The sequence below is a fragment of the Mustela putorius genome, unplaced genomic scaffold (genome assembly GCF_011764305.1).
Source record: "Mustela putorius furo isolate JIRA1106 unplaced genomic scaffold, ASM1176430v1.1 tig00000083_pilon_pilon_pilon, whole genome shotgun sequence".
Lineage (NCBI taxonomy): Eukaryota > Metazoa > Chordata > Mammalia > Carnivora > Mustelidae > Mustela > Mustela putorius.
This window is the reverse complement of record NW_025421273.1, coordinates 44,882,372-44,910,195: the sequence shown is the minus strand read 5'-3', so window position 1 is coordinate 44,910,195 and position 27,824 is coordinate 44,882,372. Positions and strand designations below refer to the sequence as shown.

At 40.6% G+C, this 27,824-nt stretch overlaps 1 protein-coding gene and 1 long non-coding RNA gene across 16 annotated transcripts in view; one reads left to right on the top strand and one right to left on the bottom strand.

Moving 5' to 3' along the window:
* The window catches only part of LOC106006987, a 35,863-nt gene extending 19,035 nt beyond the window's left edge, over window positions 1-16,828 (bottom strand). The window contains exons 1-3 of one of the 3 annotated variants that reach the window (XR_006605774.1): window positions 16,673-16,702; window positions 11,986-12,089; window positions 4,882-5,099 (exon numbers count right to left, since the gene is read on the bottom strand). This is a non-coding gene — a long non-coding RNA (uncharacterized LOC106006987). Of the gene's footprint in view, window positions 1-4,881; window positions 5,100-11,985; window positions 12,090-16,672 lie in introns of all 3 variants that reach the window. The other 2 variants (XR_006605775.1, XR_006605776.1) reach the window with 2 other exon arrangements.
* The window catches only part of APBB2 (amyloid beta precursor protein binding family B member 2), a 368,036-nt gene that overhangs the window by 76,533 nt on the left and 263,679 nt on the right, over window positions 1-27,824 (top strand). The gene's annotated exons all lie outside the window — the stretch shown is intronic.

Here is a 27,824-nt window from a genome sequence, read left to right as displayed (position 1 = left end):
TTTTAATTAGATTATTAATTTTTTGAATGTTGAGTTTTAAAAGTTTTTAATTGTAATGAAGTTCCGTTCTTCAGTCTTTTCTTTTAAAGTTCATGATTTTGATGTTTCTAAGTATTCTCTACCTAACTAAAGGTGACTGAAGTTTTTCTCCTTGTGTTTCTCTCTAGAACTTTTGTCATGTTAGTCCTTAGACTTAGGGCTTTGGTCCGTTTGGGGTTAAGTTTTGGGTATTGTGTGAGGTTCAAGTGTATGTTCATTTTTTTTCCTCCCGCAGCTATCCAATTGTCTCAAAACTATTTGCTGAGAAGACTGTCTTTTACCTTTTGATATATTTTAGCACCTTTGTAGGAAATCATTTGACCATAAATGTAAGAATTTCTCTCAGAACCCTCAGTTCTGTTTCATTGATTATTTGTGCCTGTCCTTACACTTGTTCCATATTATACTTTACTTAGGTTTGCAATGCAGGTTTTTTTTGTGTGTGAAAAAGTTTTGCCTAAGAAATGGGGTTAAGTCGCAATATGTCTCTCTTTATTTTTACTATCATATCTTTGCTTCTTTTCCTCTCTATTCCTATTTGAGTCACTCTCTCAGAAGTACTAGTCTTTGGTTATTTTTCTTTTGGATAAATGTGGAAATCTGAAATGGGAGAAGAGAATGCAAACCAATTTAAATGGATTTTCTAGATTACTGTGTGCATTACTTTAAATTAAAAATGCTCTGTTTTTCATAAAGATGGTGAGCATTCTAATGCCCATTATCCATTGGAATAAAACATTAAAATTTTCCATTACTTCTATCTTAATCATTACCAATAACTACTGACTGAAGGATTTGCAAGTTTGGCATATTATCTCAAGAATTTCAAGAATTTTCATTAATGATTATATGAATTGGGTCTAGTTTTACATAAAATGATACATTTCACAAAACATTTTATTAAATGGAAAATCTATGAAATAAAATGTTTTGGGTTTTGGTAACAGAGTACAATTTTATGTTTCATAGAAACTGAACATTTTTCATAGTTCAATTAAAATGCCACCTGCATTTTTTTTAATATTTATCTGGGCTCTTTTTGTCTTTGAGTTAGTATAGTTCTCAATAAGCAACTGTGCAGACATTAAAATAATTGGATCGGAAGCATGAAGACTGCAAATTTTTATTTCTTCCTTAATTACAACTCTGTAAAAATCGTGAATAGGTGTGATTTAGAAGGAAAAAAAATCAGTGCTTTCTTTGGTGACATTTGGATTCTAGTTGGCCCTTTTGTTTTGTCATTAAGTTATAATTTTGTTTGGGGGATGACTTATTTTTAATTTGAAAAATCATAAAATTTTGGTCTTGGTAAAAATCAGAGACAGTTCTTTTCTCTCAAGTACCGCTGGAAGCTAACTTCTACCGCTGGGCTTTAATTGAGTATTAAAATCAAAATTAGATCTAGAATATGTTTTCTTGCAGTTCCGTTAGGAACAGTTCTATGGTCAAGCCATGCTTCCCCGTTTCCAAAGGGCTCAGTTCAGGATGGCTTCTCTGCTTCTTGCTCTTTCTTGGCAAGCTTCTTATTTCTGCCTGGGTAGACTACCATGATGGGAGCAGACATCCGTATCACCTGCCCCTTTGCTTTCTTTGGCTGTCCTTTGGCTGATAATGTCACCGCATAAAAATGCATCCATAGAGCAACGTGGGATTATTCTTTTCATTGTTCATTTAAAAGAAAAAGCCAGGGGCACCTGGGTGGCTCAGTTGGTTAAGCATCCGACTCTTGATTTTGGCTCAAGTCATGATCTCAGGGTTGTGGGATGGAGTCCCTGCCTCAGGCTCTGTGCTTAGCATGGAGTCTGCTTGTCCCTCTCCCTCTGCTTCTACACGACCCCCCCCGCCACAGCCCCCTCTCTCTCTCTCTCAAATAAATAAATAAATAAATAAATAAATAAATAAAATCTTTATAAAAACATAAAAGGGAAAGCTTCCACTTACAACTCTAGGACTCAGGAGGTGGGCATCATGGCTCTTTTAACCCTGCCATTCCTTTAAATCTTTTCTTTCTCTTTGATGCCTTTTCAAAGTTTTTGTGACCTATTTGCAGAATGATGAATGGACCCTGTGAGGCCAGTAGTATGTAACAATGTTCTAGGAAAATATGTTTTCGGTCTTGTTTTTCTTAGAGAGCTAAAACGAAATATGGATGGGTAATAGTACCTTCTTAACTTTATGGAGAGCCTTATGCTGGACGATGTTCGGGGTTCACAGTGATTGAATCTCCGAAATTTGAGTCATGGTACAGTGACATCTGCGAAGGCTCCGGTCTTTTATTATCGTTTGGTTGCCAATGAAGCAAAATCAGATCAATTTCATCACATTCAGTGAGCCAGTAATGAAAACAGTGTCCGGAACTTGCTTTTGTTAGGAGAAACGACATTTTTGTGTCAATGTGTAGTGGAGATGTTTATGAAAAATATATTAATGGAGTTTGGCATCTCACATCTTTTTTGATTTTTTGCTTGTCTTTCTAGTTTTTATGTGAAATCTGAATTATCAAGTTTCCTTGAGAAGCCTTCAAAGATACCATACTTGAGTGACCTATAATCAATTGTTATTTATTTTAATGTAATTACTACTATAAGAACAAGCAGTGGTTTCTCAGTCCTATATTGACCTGTAATGAATAAAACATTTTATTTGATGACATGGTCTGAATAAGATCTATATTCATGACATGGTAACTGTTCATAACTTTGGCTTGATTATTATCTGCCAGATTGATTATTATCTGCTCCAATAAGAATTGATCTTCCACTTCATTCATTAACAGAAATAGTCTGCTGGGTGTTTTTATATATAGACAGTATCCAAGCCAATAATTTATTTGAAACATGAGTATCAACATGAGTCTAGCTATCATTAAGAAATTGCTCTGTGTAATTTGCTAGTGTATCCATTTTAAGAATGGAAGAAAATGGTTTTTCCTGCAATCGTCATGCAGCTGAGGCCCTTTGAGGACAGATTTTAGAATCTTAGTAACTATTCTGTGTTTGGTTTCATAAGGGTGATTCTCTTGAAGATGTAAGTTTGCAGATGGTTTGTTAATGCTGTGGTTCACTTCTGGTGTCTGGGCAAAGAATGACAGTAGCGAAGAAAGTAAGAGGATATTAACGATTTTTACAAAAGGCTCACCTCAGAAATAAAAAGCGGAGCGTCGAACCATGACGCTGGGCCCTCAGTGTTTCTAAAATTGGATCTAAAATGGCTGGTGCTCTTGAGCAGGCATGAATTTATGAGTAATAAGAAATGCTGAATTAGTTCTACTTAGGTCAGAACGATTCAGTTAAATTCCAGTGAATGTGTCCTATGTGCAATGTTACTTTGGTAGTTGCTGGAGGGAATAAAATGAAATATCCTGGGGGAAAGACAGTCAGAATGGAAGCCCTTTTGGGAGAGCTAACTTTTTTTTTTTATAGTGTGTCCAGTATGCTAAGTACTTAAGCGCTTTTAGAGCTTTTGATGGGGTGGGGTGGAAGACTTCATTTGAGTCTCTTTTGCAGCAGTCCGATGGCGGAGAGGCGTTCAGTATCTATCTTATAGATAAAGAAGCTTAGGATCAGTGAGATCAAATGGTCTTATTGAAGTCTCACATCTCCTCATTTAAATTTGAATATGAATTTTTTTTTTCTTAGGCACCATTGTGTACAGGTATAAATGAAAGCATTGCCTATAAAAAGTGATTGACCTATGGAAACTCTCTTTATATATGTATCTCTTTCTTCATGTATCTTTCATTATTTTTATAATTAATGATATAATAAAGGCCCAGGGATCCAGATGAGTAGAATGCTTTGGAATTTCCAAGGAGCAAGGGATGGATATGGATGCAGATTAATTTGGAGAAATATCATTTTGTTATTTTTGATAAATTAGGAGGTAGGAAGTTATTATCCGTGGATGGGTGTTTTCAAGCCATTTTACCTGAGAAAGATATCTAATCAGACTCTCAGAGGCAGAAATAAAAATTCAGGGCATGTTTTGGGTTCTATTTCATTGATTTCTGCTCTGATCTTTATTATTTCTCTTCTCCTGATGGGTTTAGGCTTTCTTCGTTGTTCATTCTCTAGCTCCTTTAGGTGTAGGGTTAGGTTGTGTATTTGAGACCTTCCTTGTTTCTTCAGGGCATGTTTTGGGAAATCCTAGGTTTTATAGCCAAGGGATGTGGCCCACCCACACACTCTGAACTTGCTGTGAGTTACCCAGAGGGATCTGGTTGTGAGGGGGATCAGACACTCGCAGCCAGTTTCTCAGAGAAGGAAGTAATTAGGGAAAACTGTGGACGTTCCTAACTATCCCACATCCCCACTCTGCACTCATTGTTTGAGAACTTCCAGCTTCTTTGAGCTATCATGGGAGCTCTCTAGAAGTGGACAGTGGTGAGGGACCAACAAACATGTTCACCTCTCTGATGGTTTGAGACTTCAGTCTCTCTTTTGCTTCCTTGGTATTTTCAACTGCTAGTATTCATAGTTAAGTACTGCTATGGTCTAAATGGCCCCCCACAATTCATATGTTGAAATCCTGGCTTCCAAAGATGATGGTGTGAAGAGGTGTTGACTTTGGGAGGTACACGTCATAAGGGTCGAGCCTTCATGAATGGAATTAGTAGTGCCTTACAAAAAAGGTTCCAGAGAAATCCCTCTCTGCCACGCGAAAATGCATTGAGAGGGCCAGCTGTGAACCAAAAAGAGGGCCATAACTAAAAGGCAACTGTGCTGACACCATATTCTGGGACTTCCCAGCCTCCAGAACTGTGAGAAATAAATTTCTGTTACTTATAAGCCATCCAGTCTGTGGTATTTGGTTTTGGCAGCCGAAAGGGACTAAGACAAATACCTATGAGACATTAATTCTCATCTGTAGCCCGTTTCTTTTCCTGAGGTTGTGTCTTAGACAAAGAATGTAGAAAGAAGTAAAAGGTCAGGCACGTAAAACCTTTACAAAGCTGTGATCCCCAACCTTCATCTGTGCTATAAGATGTTTCCAGCTTGGTTCTTGTAATCTCTGTCGTCTGCAAGAGCTTGGCTTAGCCTGCGATGGGTTGGTTGTCTGACCTGTGATACAGTTTGAAACAAAGCAGGTCAGTTTTGGTACCCGTAACCATACAGAAAGGGGACTACTGTTTGAGATTAAATTATCTTCTAAAATAGCTACCAGTGAAGAGCAATTTGGCAATATATTTCAAAATTTAAAATCACCAGCAATTTCATAAATAGGCTCACTTAAAATTATGCCAAGATATTTGTACAAGTTACAATATAACATGTTTATAGAATGGAGTCTGTGTGCTGATTTGAAATTATCTTGTATCTAAAATACAATATATAATGTAATAATGGTATATACTTACACATACTTATATGTATTCATGTATGAAAAGAACATTTTACAGAATCATATGAATACCATTCTCTTTTGTCTAAATCTTTTTAAAAAGATATATATGCTGATATATATACTTTTTCTTTAAAAAGATATGAATGTTAATATGCTGGAAGATTTTTCTTTTTTCTTTCTTTTCTGTATTTGAGTTTTCTAATCAGGTTCATTTCTTCTTCTTCTTTCCTTTTAAAAATGAATCAGGAGCTAACCAGGTAGTATGGTCACGGACCATTTTCCTTCATTGTGTTTGAATGCAATTTATAAAACCCTATTAAGCGTTTTTAAAAACACAGCACATTTTTCTCTAATACTCGTTTGTCAGACTTTCTTGTCCTCTTTGTATGCCGAGGAAGGGGATGATCTTTGTGGGAAAAGTGGTCAAGTATGTGCTAAGCCAGCAGACATTCCTTTGAAAGTTTATTAGTTAAAGCATTGAATTGAGCAAGAGAAAGAAAGATATTTACCAAATGTGATTCGAAGGACAAAGAATCCCATCTTGCTGGAGTGTGTCTGAAAGTGTACCTTTATGCTCAGTTTGTTTGCTTTAAATATGGGCTTTGAACTGAACTATGTTTGCTTTTCAGCCCACAAGGCTAGAGGTGGTCATGAAAGTCTCTCAAATCTGATTGCTAATCAGGAAAGCTGTTTGCTAAGAAAGGCAGGCCTGCTTGGAGTAGAAGTAATGACTGATGCACAGATAAAGCCAGGGTGCCTTTTAAGTTATCTTTGGAATTCTGTGTCTCGATTTGCTTTTCTCTTAATTAAAACCCCTAGACACAGGCCATAGGTCAAAGGAGATAAGTCCTTTAAACTCTCCCAATAATAATTACTCCTTAAGTTTTTTTTTTTTTAAATGAAGATTTTTATTTATTTATTTGAGAGAAAGCAAGAGCATACCAGCAGGGAGGAGGGGCAGTGGAAGAGGGAGAAGCAGACTCCCTGCTTAGCAGGGGGCCTTACTTGAGGCGTGATCCCAGGACCTTGAGATCCTGATCTAAGCCAAAGGCAGTTGCTTAACTGACTGAGCCACCCAAGCGCACCATTAAAAAAAAAAAAAAGATTTTATGTATTATTTGACAGAGATCACAAGTAGGCAGAGAAGCAGGCAGAGAGATGGGAGGGGGGTTGGGGGGGGCAGGCTCCCTTCTGAGCAGAGAGCTTGATGTGGGGCTCCATCCCAGGACCCTGAGACCATTACCTGAGCTGAATTCAGAGACTTAACCCACTGAGCCACCTAGGAGCGCCAGCACCCCACCCCCACTTTTTTTTTTTTTTTTTTAAAGAATGTAGACAATGGTGCTCTGGAGAATAGACCCATGGTAATACCACTTATCTATATGTATTTTAGTCTCTAATACCTGATGTTTCATTTTTAAAAAATCAGCAAAGCCTTGTATTTTTGTTAGATTCAGAAGAATTTTACTAACTTCTTTTTCTTAAAAATGGTTTGATGAGTAGCTCATCAGGATCAGTAATATTTATTTTTGTCTTGTTTTCCTTTTTGTGTAGTTTGTGTACTGATATCTGTCCCTCTTATACTGAGTCATGTCAGGAAATAGAATTCCCATGTTTTAAGGTACTTGAATCATAGTGTAGAAATTGTAATCTTTAGAGAAATTAAGGAGACAGTTTCTGAAATAGTGTGTTTATCTGTATGCAATTGATTATGTTTATAATATAGAAAAGTCTGAAACAGTACGAATGACACTGGATATCATGAGAGAAACTGATATTACCTTCAATAAATACTTAGTTCCCACAAGAACCTGATACTTTAAGAACTCATGGTAACTAGTGTCTAATATGGGGATTACAAACTCAGATACCTGTCAGGACCTGACAGAAAAGTAAACAAGTGAACTGGAGTGTAAAGTGGGGGGGGGGGGAGGGCGTAGTTACCACATGGCTATTCAAGAATGAGGGTCCAGTCTTGCCTGATGTTTCACTATTTCAAGAGAAGGCAGAAATGTGGATTTTTATGTGACTGCTTCAGTTTTTAAGTATGTTGGCAATACATTTATGATAATTAAAAGCTATTCTTTCGTTCTTTGCTGTGATGTTCTTTTCAGTAAGTATTACAGCTGCTTTTTATATAGTTGGTGGCATGGGGCTAAAAAGGGTGTGGCGTGGCTCCTGTTTTCTAGGGACGCACTGTCTAGCTGGGCCAGTGTGATGGGGGAACAGTTGGCACAGGTGGTCAATGCCTCAGGACCCCCGAGGTGGGTAGAAGTCTGAATGAGCTTGACCGTCTCAGGAAGACTTCTTAAAGGAGCTAGTATCTGCAGTGAACCTTGAAGGGCCTGTGTCTTGAGATTTAGAGCATTGGAGAGCCGAGGTGGAGCTATGGGAGGGCGTGAGGTCTTGGGCAGGCATAGGCACACAAGGAGGAGGACTTCGGAGTAGGTCTGTGCTCTGGAAAGAGACCCACAGGGAGCAAGTGATGCAGTGATGGGAGAGTGTTCTGAACTCCAGTCCTGCTACAGTTTGTAGGAAAAAGAGAGAGAAAGGAGAGGGAGCATTGAAGACAGGGGAGCCAATTCTAAACTTTCCCAGCCATCTAGGAATGAGGAGAGCGTCTGGGCTGCGCTTAGTTTTTATCAATGAAAATGAAGAAATGGAGACATGTTTTGCAGTCCATCGGAAAATCATCTTGACTTGACCTTCAGAACGTATCCGTTGTTGCCATCTTGACCCAGGCCATCATTCTGTCTTGTCTGGATTATTCCAGGGACCTCCTAGCTGCTTTCCTTCATTTCTTTCCTTTCTTGCCTCTCTGTACTCACAATTTTCATCTTATTTTATTTTTCCTTCCCTGCCCCTATGTTCATCTGTTTCGTTTCTTAAATTCCACATACAAGTGAAATATATGGCATTTGTCTTTATCTGACTGATGTATTTCGCTTGGTAAAATACCCTCTAGTTCCATCCATGTCATTGCAAATGGTAAGATCTGATTCTTTTTGATGGCTGAGTAGTATTTTGTTGTCTGTATACATCACATCTTCTTTATCCATTCATCTGTCTGTGGACATCTGCACTCTTGCCATATTTTGACTACTGTGGACATTGCTGCTATAACCATTGAGGTGCATGTGTCCCTTCAAATCACTATATTTATATCTTTGGAGTAAATACCTAGTAGTACGATTGCTGGGTCGTAGGGTAGCTCTATTTTTAATTTTTTGAGGAACCTCCACACTGTTTTCCAGAGTGGTTGCACCAGCTTGCATTCCCATCAGCAGTGTAGGAGGGTTCCCCTTTCTCCACATCCTTGCCAACATGAATTTTGTTTATTTAATGATCTGTCTCCAGCACCTAGAATGCTTCCTGCTATATAATACAATCTCAGTAAATGTTTATGGATTTAAGGAGTAACATAGTCAAACTTGAACAATAAAAGTAGGTTATAAGGTCATAAATTGTTAGAAGGCTTAAATTGAGGGCGCCTGGGTGGCTCAGTTGGTTGAGCGACTTCCTTCGGCTCAGGTCATGGTCCCGGACTTCCAGGATCAAATCCCGCATTGGGCTCCCAGCTCCCTGGGGAGCCTGCTTCTCCCTCTGACCTTCTCCTCTCTCATGCTCTCTCTCACTGTCTCTCTCTCAAATAAATAAATAAAATCTTTAAAAAATGCTTTTTTTTAAAAAAAAGGCTTAAATTGAGATTAAAATCATATAAATGATATTGTTTTGGTATTTCTTTTAAAAAGGGCTTTGGCAATCCTTTAGATATAGGACTTTACAATATTACGTGTAGCTAAAATTACTATGCACCTGGTTTGAAAAGAAGTCTTGATCTCAGTGTTATTTTTTAAACCCGTTTTGATATCAGGAGCAGGCTGTACAGATGAACACAGCAATAGGTAATCCTTCATGCAAAGATGAGAATGCCTATGTGAAAAGGCACATGTGAAATGAGTGAAAATGTGTATTTTTTTTTTTTTTTACACCGGCCTTTCATTATGATGAATGTCAAGGGAATGTCCTGATTTTTTCCGTGTTTAGATCTTTGTTGCAGTACAAATTGCTTATTAAATGTGGACTGGCAGCTGGTGCTTAGATATCTTTTGGATATGCCCGTACCCTACTTTATGACTGGATTTGGTAGGTGATGAAGTATTTCATAAAGGATTAAAAATTATGTGTTGCTCTTTTTGATCATCAAAATCAGAATAGTGTTGGGACATTGTTGAAAGCAATATTTTTTCATGAGGAAAGGTAGTTAATTTTGAAAAAAAAGTGAGAATTTCCTGTCTATTAAGTCTAGTCTCTGGCACTAGTAAGAACAAACAGAAATAGGGGCGCCTCAGTGGCTCAGTCATTACACATCTGCCTTCGGCTCAGGTCATGATCCCAGGGTCCTGGGATCGAGCCCTGCATCAGGCTCTCTGCTCAGTGGGACCCTGCTTCGTCCTCTCCCTCTGCCTGTGTTCCCTCTCTCGCTGTGTCTCTCTTTGTCAAATAAATAAATAAAGTGTTTACGAAAAATGTTTAAAAAGAAAAGAACAAACAGAAATAGAGCTTTGCCTTGGCCGTTGTTCTGACAGAGTCAAGGGGTCGATTTTGTCCTCTCCTAAATCTCAGGTTCAAGTCCTAACCCTCAGGACCTTAGAATGTGGCCCTGTATTTGAAGATAGGATCTTGAAAGAGGCAGTGAAGTTAAAATGAGGTCACTTAGGTGGACCTTTGCCAGTTGAACTAATAGGACGAGGAAATTTAGACTCATTCAGACAGCAGAAAGATCATGTGAAGACACAGAGAGAAGGCAACATCTATAAGCCAAGGAGAGAGATAAAAACAACTTTGCCAAATGTTGATACTGACAGCATCTCGGACTTCGAAGTCTCCGTGTGTAAGCCACACAGCCCGTGGACATTGGTCACGGCAGCTTTAGCAAACAAGCAGAAGCAGAAACCAAGACTGTTCTAGGAGATCTGGTCTCTCACCCAGTGTCTGCATCCCCATCTCCCTGGAGGTTTGGGAGAGGGTGATTCGTGGCACCTGGGGTATTCCCAAAAGAATGTCTGTCTGAATGCTCGCCGGCTTGCCGGGCAATGACACTGGTGATTCCTTGGCACAGTCATTCATTGCTGGGGCCATTTTTGTTGGAAGCTGCGTGCCTTGTCAGCATTTTCATCTCCCTCAGAAACTGAGCGAAGAGTGAGATGAAGGAGAGGTGCTTCTCTTACCTCTTCCTGCGACGTGATGCATCAGCTTTCATTGAGGAGGCTAGGCCCCAGCTCCGCGGAATGTCCTTTGGAGATGGGATGGCTCTGTGGAGGGCCATCTCTGGTGGGAACTGGACCATGGACGTGAGATTCCCGGGTCTCCAGCCACATCCGCTTCCTGGGGAGACTGTCCCTGGCAGCTTGGAATTTAACTGAAGCCCAGTTTCATCCCTGGTTTTCACAGTCAGTCTGAAGTCTGCTGTTACTTACAAAAGGAGCTAGAAAACAAATTCTTGAAGAAACAGAGCCCGAGAGGTCTTTCAAAGAACTTTAGAATTTTTCACTTCACGTTTTGGTAGATCTGTTTTCCAAAGGGGCAGGGCAAGAGGAGTCTGCAATTAATTAGGTGATAATGAGTTTTGTTTGGTTTTGTTCCACGTCTCCTAGGCTTGGAGAAGATGAGGGGCATAAATGTGGAGAACTTTCCTTTTGAATTCTGTCTTGATCAGATTTCTGGGACACCTGACATCAGGATATTTAAAACATCCAGACACCTGAAGTGAAGTGTTCCTGTTCTCTCCTGTGTATCTAGGGTCAAAGAGACATGTTTGATGTTAAAATTACACCTCTTCCCAATGTTAGGTCGACTCTTATAAGTGATAGTATGAAGAGTGCTTCTTCAAATTCCTCGTTTTCATATATTGCTATTATGTGAGAGAGATGAGATTGTCCTGATAATTGAGTGAAATTTAAAATACCCGCTTCCAGTCATGACATAGCATGTTTTTACCTACTTTATCTCTTTAAAAATGTTTATTTTTAAAAATTTTTTCTCTTAAAAAATGTTCAATTGACTATATTTGTGTGTGTGTTTCCTTTTTTTCCTTTTAAGTTTTAATTTTAATTCCAGTGAGCTAACATACAGTGTTATTATTAGTTTTAGAAGTTGAAGTAACGTGTTTTCAGCATGCCATCCTCTGGCCTGGCCTTTTCAGCAAAGTTGTAGCTCGTGGGGACAGATGACCCTAGATCCTAGCAGTACCTGCAACCCAAATAGTTCTCATTCCACGGCCCACACAATGGGGTGTGTTTGAAAGTATTTGAAACCAAACTGTAAGCAACACATTTACACTTAATCGTAAAACATGGTGTGGACTCTCAATGCCTTGCCCCACAGCCTGGGAAACCACCCTCTTCTTTTTATCCTAACATTTTGTGACAGTTCCCCTTCCTGTAAAGGAAGAAGAAGCTGGATGAGATTTCTTCATGAGGATGGAAAATGAAGATACTTAGTCGAGGAAAAAAATGCTTACCACAGCTTGTGCTTCAAGATGACCCAAATCTGGGTAGGAAAACAGTCAAGTAGAAGAGGGATTTAGTAATGTTTACTCACCCAAAAAACTCGATCCGGCTTATTGTTCTTTAACAAATGTTATTGTTCCATGCTTAATTAATTGTCGAATATCCGACAGATTCATGGAGCAGAATGTGTTTTATCTGTAGAAAAAAGCCACCCTTAGGAATGATTTAAATCAGGGGTCAGCAAACTACAGCTCAGAGGCCAGATCTGCCCTCCTGCCTGTTTTTATGTGGCTTGCGAGCCTAGAATATTTTTCACATGTTTCAATGAAAAAAAAAAAATTAAAAGAAGCATATTCTTTGAAACCTGAAAAGGATATAAAATTCATCTTTTAGTGCCATAAGTAAAGGATTATTAGACCAGAGCTCTGCTGATTGATATATGTATTGTATCTGGCTGCCACCATGCTGTGACAGCAGGGCTGAAGACATGTGACCGAGATTCTGTGGCCTGCAAAGTGTAAGTTATTTACTGTCTGCTCCTTTATCGAAAATCTGTGCTGCCCTGGTGTAAACAGTCATTTAAATTTATTCCTTTTTTTGTTTGTTTGTTTACTGTGTATCTGGTGGGTTTTGATGTACAGTATGGAAACCTCAAACAGGATGGCAGGTTTTCCCATCAACTCATCTTTAATTTATACAGAATTCCTTCTGTGGCATCCCCGAAATATACAACCGGTATTCAGTGAGCGCGGACTGTATGTCCCCCGCTGTGCAAGGCAGTCAGCGTGAGCAGTAATCCTTACCGACAGGGCCTCTCTCTGGGACCAGGCGTTCTCATGGGAGGAGATGGACCATAGACAAATAAATATGCAATCTATCAGGGTAATACACCCAGTGAAGAAGAATCAAGGGGAGAGAGAGCACTGGAGGCAAGAGAGAGCTGCTTGAGTGGTGGTGATGAGCACAGCCCTCTGGGGGCGGTGACAGGTGAGCAGGAATCCATGACATGCAGCGACGTGGCGACCCAGGAGGTGGCATTCTAGGCAACTGCAAGGGCAAAGGCGAGAGCCGACTTGGCGTGTTCCAGAAACAGCAAGGCTGCCCTCCGGGCAGGAGCCAAGTGAACAAAGGAAAGAGTGATACAGAGACGGCAAAACAAATATGGGGGTGGAGTGAGTGGTTGGTCAGGAAGGGTGCTGCGGGGCAAAAGGAGGACTTAAAAATAGTCAGTTCTAAGAGACATGGCAGGGTTTTGAGCAGAGACCTGACTTGATCCGACTTATGTTTTTAAAATGATCCCTTAAACGAGCGGGACCACAGTGAACGAAAAAGCTTCTGCGCAGCAAAGGAAGCAGTGCACAAAATGAAAAGGCAGCCTACTGAGTGGGAGAAAATCTTTGCAAATCATGTCTCAGATAAAAAGGTTCCTATCCAAAACATACAAAGAACTCCTATGACTCAGTAGCCCCAAACCAAATAATCCAACTAAAAAACGGGCAGGGAACCACATAGATGTTTTCCCAAAGAGGACACACAGACGGCCAATAAGTACGTGAAAAGACGCTCCACATCACTGGGAATCAGGGAAATGCAAAGCAAAAGCAAAATGAGATAGCGCACCTGTTAGGATGACTTTTATCAAAAAGACTAGGGGTAATAAAGGCCAACAAGATGGTAAAGAGAACTTTTGGGCACTGTTGGTGGGAACGTAATTGGTGTAGCCCCTATGGACAGCGGCGTGGAGGCTCCTCAAAAAACTAAAAATAGAAATAAAAATACCATCACGTGACCCTGCAGCCCCACCTCTGGGTTCCTATCTAAAGGACAGCAGGATCTTGAAGGGATCCATATGCTGCTCTGTTCCTCACAGCAGCCTAGAACCAGAAGCAGCCCAATGGCCGCCAATGGGTGGATGGATAAAGAAGATGGGGTGTAAGTATCCATAATGGGGTATTTGTCAGCGGCGAGAAAGGAGGAAATCCTGTCATTTGCATCAACGTGGATGGCCCTTGAGGGCAATGAGACAGAGAAAGACATGGATTATAAAGTATCACTCATGTGGAATCTGTTTTTTTTTTTTAAGTCAGACTCAGAGCGGGGAAGGGGGGGCAGGAAGTGAGGGAGCGAGGGAGAAGTTGGTAAAACGGTCCCACCTGCACCCATAAGGTGTGTAAAGTCTGAGGATGTGAGTAAAATACGGGGACTATAGTTGATAATACTGTACTGTATATTTGACATTCGTGGAGGGAGTAGAACTGAAATGTTCTCACCAAAAAAAGGGGGAGGGGCTAAGGAAATAAATACGAGGTGACGGAATGGGGTGATTAACTAGATGGGGAATTCCTTCACCGTGAATATGTACACCACATCAGCATGATGTACACTTTAAATATATTACAGTTCTGTGTGTCAGTCATACCTCGATAAGGCTGACCAAAGGGATCACTTAAGTACAAGGATGTTTCCTCTACTGTGTAATTTATGGCCCATGATGCAATTTGGGGATTACAACAAACAAAGAAACATGTCAGTATAGCAGCCAAAACGATTAGCTATAAAAGATCCCCCAAAATTGTGGCGTGACTCCTCTTTGACATCATGGTATAAGGCTGTTTTAAAAGTGGGATCAAAGCCGAGGTAGTGACCGACACTGTCTTCTTAGGTGAGGATTCAAATGTTTTAGGTCTCCGTATCAGTCTGGGTCCCATCAGGAAACAGGTGGCATGTTCAGATTGGGAACTTGGGCAGGATCTAGGGGAAACACTAGGATAGTGTGGGGCTCTGAGGGTAGAGGCAGCCAAACTCCTTCCATTTGGGACCTGAGGGGTTAAGAGAGGGAGTGATTATAGGGAGACTGAGAGCTCTCTGCAGGGGTTCACCTGACAGGACCTGTGACCTGACGGGACCCTGCGGGGAGAGAATCATTCTTTTTCCTTCTGTTCTCCTGTTGGTGCCCACCCACATGTGGGAACCTCTCCACTGGGCAGAGCCAACCAGGAGCCAGGGGACAGGGGAGCCTGTTACTAAGTGGGTCAATGTCCTAAGAAAAGATCAGAGTGGAAAACAAAAGAAGTAGTAGAACGTTGGGTTTTAGGAGATACCCTAAGATACTTTTTATGAGTTCTGTCTCTCTCTTGCGTGCCCTTCCCCACCCTAACCCCACCCAGACACACCACAGAGGAGCACATGCAAATGTGTACACACACACACACACACACACACACACACATCCTAAATCCCCTCTGGTATTTTGTGATCACTTTTCTGGGAGGGCAGAGAAGCAATTTATTAACTGAAGTCTGAGGACATTCTGTTTCTGTGTTGTTTGGGTGTATAGCATATGCCTTAGGATGTGCAGGGAAGGGTTTGGATAACTGTACATCCCATCTTTCATTCCTGATTAAAAAAACAACAACAACTCAAAAGCTCATGTGTTACTGATGATAGAACTAAACATTTTATTTTATATATATTTTTAAAAGTCTCTTTTATAGTTGGACACAGAAGGAAAAATACCGAGGCAGAAATTGAAAACCTTGGTGAGCTATATTTCAATTTTGGTTATTCTGGTTAAAAACAAAGCAGGCATTGAATTTTAGCTTCTTTAATCCAGATGGTTTTAGTTTTCTACCGTTGGACATATTAAAACTTTGAAGACACAGAAGTACCATTCAGTAAACTGCTTCTTTCAGCAACTTCTGTGATGTCTGGGTGCTCTAGAAGCCTGGGTTTCCTTTGAGGCAGGAACAGTTAACTCTGAATTAGTCACTCTCTGTGCAAGGTCAGGGGCTTTTTATTTCATACAGGGGCAGAGAAGAATTCTTTTTTCCTGATTTGACCTTTTGTAAATATTTGACTTTTCATTTGATTTAGGTTCTGAGAGTCTTATGCTCTAATAAAAATGGTCAACATGGCCAAGAAGTCTGTGGGGAAAAAAAATACACACTAGCCAGTTTTAGGTGTTATTTTCTTGAGTGTAGTTCCTGTAAGAGGAATTCAAGCTATATGGATGGTAAAATAAATTTTTCTTCTCCCCCTTTTCCGGAATCTCAGTGAAAACTGAGACCTGTGGCGCATTCCTGAATGTTCTGGGCCCCGAGTTGGAGGCCTAGCTGAGGACTCGTGGGGAAAACAAAACTCTCTATTTTCTGTTTATGGTTATTGGCTATGTTGTAAAACATAATGTAATTTCTTGTGCTTTAAGGTCAAGGGGGAAAAAAACATCTTGAACTTGCCCATTAGTTTTCAAGAACCAGAACAGCATATGTTTTTGTTTCATGGCTTTTGCCCATGGGTAAGCTGTGCAGCGGAGAATCACTCATGTGGTCATGGGCCACTGGATTTGGGGAGCCCCCACTGTGTGAGGCATTGTGTTAGCACTTGGGAGGGAGAGGCATGAGGGAGGCAGTGCCCTCCTCCTGAGTTGGTTTATATAATTCTGCTGGAAGGTTGGATGCATGAGTAGATAGTGGCCTGCAGAGAAAGACAGACTGCCTACAAGATGCGGAGACTACTGTGGAAAATTACAAGGCAGGAGAGGTCCTGTCTTTCTGGCTGCAGAGAGCAAAAACACAGCTGGCACTAAGCCAGGCCTGGAAGGATCCCGAGTGGAACAGATCAGTGGTGGACTTAAAGGAGTTCTGACTTCAATTATAAGCTTCGATTTTCCTCATCTATAAAACGGTGCTGTCTTTCCCCACCAATATCACAGTACTTTTCTGAGGCTAAATTATAAAATGCACCACAAATAGTAAAATACTCTTAATGCTGTTACTTACCATTGTGCTTAGTAGTGTGGACGGTGTCTGTTCAATATTTGCATGTCTGAGACACTCTTCTGTAGTTTTCCAGGAGGGTGATCTCACAAAGAGTTACTGTTACTCATGGTGACTTATTAGGCTGGCTGTACTCAGGAAGGTCTTTCTGTGTGTGAATCCAGCAGATCTCATAAATGCAGTGGAGAGAGTCAGCTCTCAGAGTGGGGAGAGGTGCCTGGACGGAGAAAGGCAGACTTCCCGTCTTTAGGGAAGAACCATGCCTGGGATGGTTGAGTGTGTTAATGCGCAGATAGATGCTTGAAGTCCTGGGTTTGGATTTGGGAATTAGGACTCAGTGGTTTTTGTTTTTGTTTTTTAAAGACAAGTATCAATGCTTTATTTTTAAATTTTATTTTATTTTTTATTTATTCATTTAATGGACAGAGATCACAAGCAGTCTGAGAGGCAGGCAGAGAGAGAGAGAGAGGAGGAAGCAGGCTCCCAGCTGAGCAGAGAGCCCGATGTGGGGCTGGATCCCAGGACACTGGGATCATGAACCAAGCTGAAGGCAAAGGCTCCAACCCACTCAGCCACTCAGGTGCCTCAATATCAATGCTTTAAAAAAAAATTTTTTTTTTTAAACTTCTTAGAGTCTTTCTGAGACTTGAAGAACTTTGAATTGATTTAGAGAAGGAAGAGATGTGGTGAATCTCTTCCTGGGAATGAATAAAATGTGGATTAAGCTGGAGAACTTGGAGCCTGAAACATGTTGGGGTCGGGTGAGGAGAGGGATATGAATGCATGGGATTCATGCCACACACTCAGTCAGACATTCTAGTTCCACGTCACTCCCCCAAAAGACCCCATGCATGCCTTCCCTTTGCCGAAGAGGGCTGGACCACTCTTTGGCAGTTTATGTGCCAATCCAGAAAACCAACCTCATGGTCATCCTCTTTTTTCCATTTTTAAAATAGACCATATTATTATTATTATTATTTTTAAAGGTTTATTTATTTATTTGACAGAGCTAGAGAGATCACAAGCAGGCAGAGAGGCAGGCAGAGGGAGAGAGGGGGAAGCAGGCTCCCCGCTGAGCAGAGAGCCCAATGGAGGGCTCGATCCCAGAACGCTGAGATTATCATCTGAGCTGAAGGCAGAGGCTTAACCCACTGAGCCACCCAGGTGCCCCTAAAATAGACCTTATTTTTTAGAATATTTTTAGTTTTACAGATAAATGAAGAAGATAGTACCCAGCTCAGTACCCTCTCACCCCATTTCCCCATTGTTAACATCTTATATTACTGTGGGACATTTGTTACAATGAATCAGCAGGTAGCAATGAAGTCTATAGTGTGTTCAGATTTTCCTAGCTTGTACCTGGATCAAAAACTGCCCTTTTTTGCTCCCTCTGTGTTCCATCACTGTTGCAGACGGCGGTGGCTTTCCACCAGTTTTGTCTGTTGAGTGAATAAACAAATCAGATGCTCTTCCTGCCGATAAGTTGTGAGAGTGTGGCTGCGATGGATCCCGCCACTGGGCAAATGACACACGCCATAGTGTTTGAGAGTTTGGAAGCAGAGAGGCCTACGTCTGAATGAAGCCCGCCACTGCCCGTTACTACAAGCCCTTGTGACTTGTACAAGTCATGCAGCCTCTCAGACCCCCGTGTTGGCACCTGTGAGAAAAGGGTAGTAGCAGTTCCTGCCTCGCTGGGGTAGGAATAAAGAGAGTAGATGAAAGAATGTATGTGGGTGTGTGGAGAGCAGGGCCTCCCACATAGGGAGCTGTCGGTCAATGTCAGCTTCAAGTTCGACCACGCGGGATAGACTGTGCCAAATGTGGTGAGGAGTCAGGAAATGGTGAATGGTGATGTGTAAAGGTGCGGGGCGTGGGGGGTGGTGGTGGTGGTTAGGAACGTTTTCCTGGGAAAGGCAGCATTTGAGATTGATGTAAAAGGATTAAATCTACTCTGACCAGAGGCACAGTGACCTGTGAAAGAAAATGCCAGGTTGAGAGACTATAATACACAAAGGTACAGAGAGTGGGAAGGCTTGAGGAAATGTCTTCTCAAGAAAATTATTTACTGTAGATGGACCATAGCGTAAGGTGGTAGGACAATAATTGGACAAGGGAGATAAAACTGTAAGGTCGTAAATATTTTTGACGGATATATAAATTTCTTTTTCCTTTTCTTAAGATTTATTTTCCACACACCATCTACAACTTTCTATATTCATTAAGGTTTTTTTTTTTTAATTAATTAATTAATTTTTTTCAGCGTAATAGTATTCATTGTTTTTGCACCACACCCAGTGCTCCATGCAATCCGTGCCCTCTCCAATACCTACCACCTGGTTTCCCCAACCTCCCACCCCCTGCCCCTTGATATATAAATTTATTAATTTTTATTTTTCATTTTAAAAATTTAAATTCAATTGATTAGCATATAACATATTATTGGTTTTAGAGGTAGAGGTCAGCAATTCATCAGCCTTATACAGTACCCAGTGCTCTTTATGGACTGACATAAATTTAAACTTTTAAGTTTTCAAATATAGAAAAAATTAGAACAGATACCACAATGAACATCCATGGAAACTCCATCTAATTTTATTAATAATAATAATAATAATAATTTTTAAAATATTTTATTTGAGACAGAGACAGTGACAGTGCACAGGTGGGGAGGAAAGGGAGAAGCAGGCATCCTGCTGAGCGGGGAGCCCAACGTGGGGCTCAGTCCCAGGATCATGAGCTGAAGGCAGACGCTTAACCCAGCTGAGCCACCGAGGCATCCCTAACTTTAATAATTTCTAACATTCTTCCCTATGTACTTCATCTGTATGAATTTTCATAGGTTGTCTTCTGCTGAACCATTTAAAAATAAGTTCTAGATACCATGACATTTTACCCTGAAATACTTCAGCATGCATTGCTAAGAAATAAGGAAGCTGCCTTACTGAATATTAATAAATAAATGTAAGTTTAAATAAATTCAGATTTCCCCTGTCAAGATGATGACTCTGATGTCAGTTTTGGAATCTCAAGTGATTACAGTTTTAAATCACTCTGTGTCTGCCTACTTGCCTTGGGTAGACCAGCACTGGACTCACAGAATTCAGTAGAGATACAGTGACCTGCTGTTTTCAGTTGAGCCCAGAGTCGAAACTTCCTTGGTGTGAAAAGACCTCTGAATTGTTCTGTGTAGACATGGAGAAGTGATTTTTGGTTCCACTGTCTCGATGAGCCTTTTGGACATTCGGTTCCCATCCCTATGGGTAATGTCACAGTGAATTTCACAGTATTTCTGGAAGGCACAAAGTCTGTCCGGGCCATGGGTGGAATTGTGGTACTAATACCTGATGCTTGCAGTGGGATAGTCCTCCCTGAAAGTTGGAAGAAATTGGAAAGCAGAGGAGGCAGAACCTTGTGGGTGCTGGGGCGCTGGGTCTTCTCCTTCAGTTTTGGCCTCACCCCGAGTCACAGACAACTATGACTGGGCAAGTGTCTGAATTGTTGTAAGTCTTGGGGTAGGTGTGTAAAATGCACTCCCCACCCCTGGCTGCACTTCTACGACTCACAGAATATACCCTGGCCAGCACCGAGACTCTTAGACAAGAGAAGGAGATGGGTATTGGGGAAAGTTTTCCTCTCATTGCCTTTTCCTAATGACACCGCCTTGTTACACTGTGGAAGTGGGGCTCCTCTGGGGACCATTTCTTTCCACCTCACTGGCAGGTGCACAGTGAGTGCTACTTTAAATGATTCCTCTGAGCCTCGTAGTGGAACCCAGCCCGCCCTGCCTCTTCTGGGAGAACCCTATTTCCACCTCTGTTTGTGGACTTTGATGCTGTTCCATTGACCCACTTGGAAAGATTGAGTATGTCGTGCCTGCTAGTTTCTCCTTCTGTCCTTAATTTGGGCTGCCTTTTATTGTCTTCCAGCTGAATGGATTCTTTCTCTTTCTTTTAAGGGGAAAGGGACCTGAGAAAAACAATGCTGGAGGTGGTGACTGTTTTTTAAGGATCATTGCTGTTTTATGTTAATCTAAGTGTTAAAATGAGGAGATGGGGAATTGCTAATTCACCAACCTATTCTCTCCCCAGTCTAGCTAGTCCTTTTAAGTATATTTGTGGCTTAAATAAAGACGTAGCCGCGCAGGGTGGAAATGTCCAAATGTACAGTTTTTAAGTGCAATTGTATATATAGGATTTAAAATTTTATTTCCATCAGCAAGAATCATGATAAAATTCTGGGAAATTATAGACAAGTGGAAAGGAGAAACCTAGAGATAACTAGCGTTAACACTCTCTGAATTTATGTCTCACTATTTTAATCTGTGTGTTACGTCTCTCTAAACGGGCAGACTTTCACCGTAACTGTCTAGAACTTTTTGCTACTCAGATGTGTGGTCTGGAGACTCAGCGTCCTTGACATCTCTTGGGAGCTTGCTAATGCAGAATCTTGGGCTCTACCCCAGAATCATAATTTGTATTGAATGATTTGGAAGCTCTAGAACACTATACCCAGGGGAGCAAGTGAAGTGGATATGGCTCAGAGAGCCGAGACCTGCGCTCTCCGTTCTTCTCCATTTCCCCTCTGTCACACTTCTTAAAATAATTTGCCTCAGTATGTGCTAAAGCTGAAAATGGGGTTCTTTTCTTTTCTTTTCTTTTAGTAAGGCCTAGCAACCCTGTCGAGAAACTGCACTGTCTCACACATAAACATTTCATTCAGTGAACATTCGCGAAGGGCTTCCTGTGTTCTGGGTCCACACGTGGCAGTCGCAGCCCCTGCGGGTAGGGCTTGTGTATCCTGCAGGAGAAGCATTCGGAGGGCAAGGAGGAGTGAGTGGTTGCTTCCACAGGGGTAGACGCTGTCAAGAAAAATGGTTTCTGAGCTGAGGCTTGAATCCATGAACATGAGTTATGAGTACTGCTAGGCTCTCATGAGAACACAGAGTTGGATGAAATGGGTCCTTTCCTTTGAGGATCATCCGCTTTATTTATGGTGAGGGAATGAATGGTGTTGTAACTAACAATACAAAAAGCCCCTTGGTGTTAAGGTAAACCGGAAGACCAGGTCTGAATGTCAGCCTTACCACCGTGACCTTGGACTGATTGTCTCACCTGAACATCCATCTCTTCTGTAATGTTGGGATAAAAGAATATTTCACAGATTCACAATGATTTTTATTTTTTTTTAAGATTTTATTTATTTATTTGACAGACAGAGCTCACAAGTAGGCAGAGAGACAGGCAGAGAGAGAGAAGGAAGCAGGCTCCCTGCTATGCAGAGCCTGATTCAGGGCTCGATTCCAGAACCCTGGGATCATGACCTGAGCCGAAGGCAGAGGCTTTAACCCACTGAGCCACCCAGGCGCCCCTCACAATGATTTTTAAATGAGAGAGCGTAGCAAAGCGCTTGGAATTGATACTGTGTGAGAAAGATATTAAGAAAGTGCCAGGTGAGTACCATAGACAGAAATTGTGAGGAAGAACAGAGGAGAGAGAGGCCATTTGCCTGGAATATGAGAGACTGTGGCCAACATTGCCACAGGAACCCAAGTGAAAGACGAAGCTGCTGTTTTGAGACTGGATGGATGAAGAAAAGGGGTTACAGAAATGAGGGATCAAGTTTGGTGGGGAAAATTCTGTTTCAAACCCATTAAACTTGGGGTAGCTGCCGAGAGCTGTGGTTCTGGAATGTACGTTTGTTTGCTTCCCTGGCTTGTGGCTCAGATACGCCCTGTTTTAGGCTTGACCAGGGCTGGAGATGACCTGAAGTGCTCAGCCTTCCCTCTTCAGGGTCTGGTCAGTAGGAAGCTTGCAGAGGGACTCTTTCTGGCTCAGCGGAAATGGCCACACCCACACTGGCTTTCTCACCAGAATGGGAAGCAAGGCAGAATTTGGAAACCTTGACCTACCTCTTCTTCCCAATGAGTAGAGGAGAATGAATCTTCGCTGTTGCTCATGTTTACCCACTGTCATCCTCTTCCTTGAGTTTCTTTTTCATTTTTAATCTTTTTCCTCCCAACTAGTGACCCTCAGTTAATTGCTACAGAAGAGCAATGAATTGGAAGGTAGGCTAACAGCTCTGACACCAGAGGACTAGATACCTGTCTGTGTCTGTTTCCTTTCAACTCATTTATGATCTCTCATTATACAGAGAAGATGCAGCCCACAAGTAATCGGGGTTACGGGTTCTTACAGGTCATGGCTAGCCTGTCATATAAAATGCTGGCATTTTGCCAGATTTTCTTTATCTCTGTCTCTGTGTCTGTCTGGCTCTCTACACATCCACATATTTTAAATAATTTTACTGAACAATTTGAGTTAGTTGTAGAGATCATAGCCTTCTTGTTCTAAGTACTTTAACACATATCTACCAAGGACCAGAATACTCTTCCACATAACCAATTTTATCCTTATCACCACAAAATAGTATCTAATGCATAGATAATATTTGAATACTTCCATAACTTTCCCCAGTTATTCCAATAACGTCTTTCATAACTATTCCTTTCCTTGTCTAAGAATCAACAATCATTTATTGAATTTTGTCCCTTTATGTTCCTTTAATCTAGAACAGTGTCCCCGTTTTTTTTTTTTTTTAAGATTTTATTTATTTATTTGCCAGACAGATCACAAGTAGGCAGAGAGACAGGCAGAGAGAGAGAGGAGGAAGCAGGCTCCCTGCTGAGCAGAGAGCCCGATGCGGGGCTCGATCCCAGGACCCTGGAATCGTGACCTGAGCCGAAGCAGAGGCTTAACCCACTGAGCCACTCAGGTGCCCCGTTGTTTTTTTTTTTTTTTTTTTTTTTTTTTTAAATTATCATTCATGGCATTAGTATTTTGGAAGATTTCAAGGCAGTTGTCTAGCGGAAAGTACCATAATCTAGATTTGTTTGGTTGTTACTTTATGATGAGATACAGATTAAGCATTTTGACAGACATATGACACAGTGATTGTGGAGACACATGACATTCAATTGTTCCATAATTGATTAATTGATTATGCTATTGCTTGGGCAGAGTGATCTTCCAGAATTTCCCATTATAAAGACACCCTTTCCCCTTGGCAAGTGATAAGTCATCTGTGGGGTAATACTCTGCGACTGTGTGAGTATCCTGATCCACAAAACCCTTTCCCTAATGGGTTTGAGCATCCATTAATGATCCTTGACTGAATCAATTATTGCCCTGGTGGTTGCAAAGTGGGATTTTCTCTTTCTGCTCTTCCTTAGGTGTTTTATTAGCTGGGATTCTTTGTAAAGAAGAGCTTCCTGCTATCCCCTATTTCATGAATGTCTGTGGATTTCTGGTTCCTTTTTTAAAAATCAGTATATTCTAATTCATTCACATCATTCTTGTTTTTTTGTTTTTTGTTTTTTTGCTTTTGTTCCAGCTGTCCCGTTTGGCCAGTGGGAGCCCCTTTCAAGCAGCTCCCGTGTCCCTTTGTCATGTCTGCATTAATATGTGACCATTTCCTTAGTTTCTGGCATAGTAAGATATTCTTGGCAATTTTGTGCTGTCCTTGCTCCAGGCCTGGACCCAACTGTTTCTGGAATGAACGAAGGTATTTAGAAGCCAAGAGCTGGGTGCTCAGGCTTTTCTTTGAAAATGCTTATGATCTAGAGGAAGTTAAACATCAACAGTCGTTTGTTTAAGCTCTCCCATCCTCCAGTGTCTGCTAAAATATTCGCATGGAACCATTGGGGTGTTTAGAAGTTGGAAGGAAAGAACGAGTTGAAAGGAAGAGGCCATCTAAAATTAAGTGAAGATCTTCTGGCTTTGGACCGGAGGTGGCCCAGGAGGCGAAAGGGGAAGTGAGATGGTGCCAAAGACCGATTTAAATTCTGTTGGAATTATGCCCAGGGAGTGGCTAGAGAGCCCCAGGAAATAATTCCTGCGTGTGTTCTAGGTAGACTCTGAAAATTGGTTGCCCCCTTTTCTCTATCTGGTAATGCTAAGAGAGTATATTCCCCTGAGCTATACATATGCTAATTCGTAGAGCAATTTAAAAATTATAGTTTCCATCCTGCGAGTTCCTAAGTGCTCTGTATTTTCAGGGTCAGCATATGTTATACAGAGATGGATGTATATTTCAGCATGGCCTTTAACAGTTAAAATTCATACTTTTTGTATTTTGAATACTTGCAATTAAGTATAATACCTGACTTGGCAGCTGATTATAATATTTGGTTGCAAATTATTGGGGTGCATATGTGCAGCATTTTAGGCAGCAATCTGTGAGATTCAGAGGCCAAGAATTTCCATTATTTTCCCAAGTAATCAGCATGCATTTGATAAGATGATGAAGCTTCTGAAAGGTATCTTGAATCAACTTATTTTTTGGGGAGCTCCATATGTCCTCTGTGCTCTCTTTTTATACATGATAGCATAATCTAAATGTTCATGTTGCCTTGCCTTTTCTAGTCTTCAAAGCAAAACTGGAAGCCAGTAGCTTTCGTTTCCATTCGATAGGGAACCTGTTGAATATGCTTGAAAATGTGGAAGCAAATTTAAAACAGAAGGGTTTTGTTTTTGTCTGGTTTCCATCAAAGTCAACATTGGTGGAAGTGGAAAAAAAAACACAAATCAAAAATATAAAGACTACTATGTGTATACTTTGTGCAGCAGGAATATGGTTTTTATTCCAATGTGTATACGCTGAACGTTACAGATGCTTTGTAGTTTTATGATACCGAAGCGCACACACTCCCACAAACACTGACTTAATTCTTGGTCTGTTCCTGAGAATGGAGAGTCATATGAAGGCAACTGTTCTCGCTAGTTCCTGGGTATGCGTTGTGCCAGGAAGGTTAAACTGAAAATGGAAAGGAACACGTTATTTAAATGTGCGGCAAACCGAGCATAGGTGAGTGAACTCAGGTGTGTTGTGGCCGCATTGTTCCAAATTGTCCTTTGACTCCTGAGTATCCTCACCATTCATTTCTTTTGTGACGTCTGTGTGTGTGATCAAACTAAGTGCCCTCACAACAAAGGAGTCAGCCATTTTTGGCCAACGGACAATTTTCAAAGTCAAGTTTCGTGGTTATTGGGAAGATTTTGATATAACTCATATCTTTTGGAAGCCATCAAGATCAGCCTCTGTCTCTTTGTACTTTCTATTTAAAACTCACCAAGTGGAGCGTTTATTCCTATGCTCAAATCCATTCCCCCTTGAATTTCTTTAATCTTGATCTTGTTTGAAAGGCACTTTATACGGAACACAATTTCTTCATTCAGAATGAAATTTCTTTCAGACATTAAGACAGCTTGTATACAATTATATAATTTTTAAAAAATCCTCTTTCATCTGGATTTTACTAAATCCATGACAGTTTTAGCCAGTAAAAGCAAATTGTATTTTGGCTGATGTAATGGATTTATATACTTTGAATGTCCCTTTTGGGACTGTATTTGCCTTGAGTTGTCAGATAGAAAATACTTGGAAGGGTTTGGTCATGACACTGGATCTGTTAATGCGTGTGAAAGAAGCCTCTGGTGTCCTTGTTCTTGTGCTAGACTTTATTGGCTGGATTCATGCGTGAACTTAAAGTGGGGATAAAAAGAGGCTTTTCCCATCAAATTCTTTAGTTCTGTTTTTGTGTAGCATATTGTTATTTGTGTGTGTGTGTTTTTAAAGATTTTGTTTATTTTATTTTTTCTGGGTGTGGTGCGTAAACAATGAATTTTGGAACACTGAAAGAAAATAAAATGGAAAAAAAAGACTGAAAAAAAAGATTTTATTTATTTGAAAGAGAGAAGGCACGAGCAGGGGGAGAAGCAGAAGGAGAGGGAGAGGGACAAGCAGACTCCCCACTGAGTGTGGGTCCTGCCGCTGGGCTGGATCCCAGGACCCTGAGATCATGGCCTCAGCCAAAGGCAGAGGCTTAATGACTGAGCCACCCAGACCTTCCTTAATCTATTGTTACTTGCAATTGTAAAAGAAGTGTGGTTATTGTGAGAAATCTGGATACCACAAGAAAATGCAAAGAAACTAAAGATTATTCTACTCTAATTTCATTTTCTCTAATTAGCAGATATACAAATGTTGACTCCCCCACCTTTTTTTCTAGCTACAGATACTTTTAAACAAAGTTGGGACTATACTGAACATATTGGTTTATAGTCTGCATTGCAAATGAACACTGCTTAGAAATATTTTCCCATTTTTTAAAAAAAGAATTTATTTATTTATTTGACAGAAAGAAATCACAGCTAGGCAGAGAGGCAGGCAGGGGTGGGGGGAAAGCAGGCTCCCTGCTGAGCAGAGAGCCTGATGCAGGGCTCGATCCCAGGACCCTGAGACCATGACCGGAGCTAAAGGCAGAGGCTTAACCCACTGAACCACCCAGGAGCCCACATTTTCCCATTTTATTAAATTTATGGATTTAATAAATCCATATGGATTTATGGATTTAGAAAAAACTGTTACTCATTGTTGGGCATTTATATTTTTAAAATTGTTTGAAATCATTATTATTTATCATAGGAAAACTTCTTTGTACATATACATCCATACTTTTTATGCGTATCTTGGACTTTTTAAATTCAAATTCAAAGTCTGATTTACAATCAAATACTGATTGTACTATTTATTTCTTAACCACCTAATATGTGTAAAACTGTGTTACAATTTTATTCAGTTCCTACCTTACTTTTTTAATGTGTCACTGATAAAGCTTTCTGAGCTTTATTTTTCCCATAAGTGCTGTGGGTTTTCCTGCATGATTTTGCATAGCATGGTGGGTCTTCGATAAATTCAAAGTCTTTTTTAATTCACTGGTTTCAAGGAGTGAAAACTAATTCAGTTCAGTTTGTCATTTCCAGTAATTATAGTTAAGCCTTTTTGCCTGCCAGGATCTGTCTTTATACTGCTATCATCTTGATCTGTACAGAATGGGGTGGTGAAACCTTATTTATTGAACACCATTAGGGAACTTCTCATAAAGTTTCATGTCATTCGAAATGTCCCTTAAGTGTCTACACTTGAGCATTATAAACGTGTGAAGGAGAATCTTTCTCAATTTGTATTATGTATGTTGCTGTCCTCTTTGACATAATGAAAAGCAATTAAAATCACAATTTACACTCTTCTGGTTCAAATCACAGCATCTTTATAAATGATAGTTATCATATAGTCAGTTCTGCTAAAAGGTGAGACA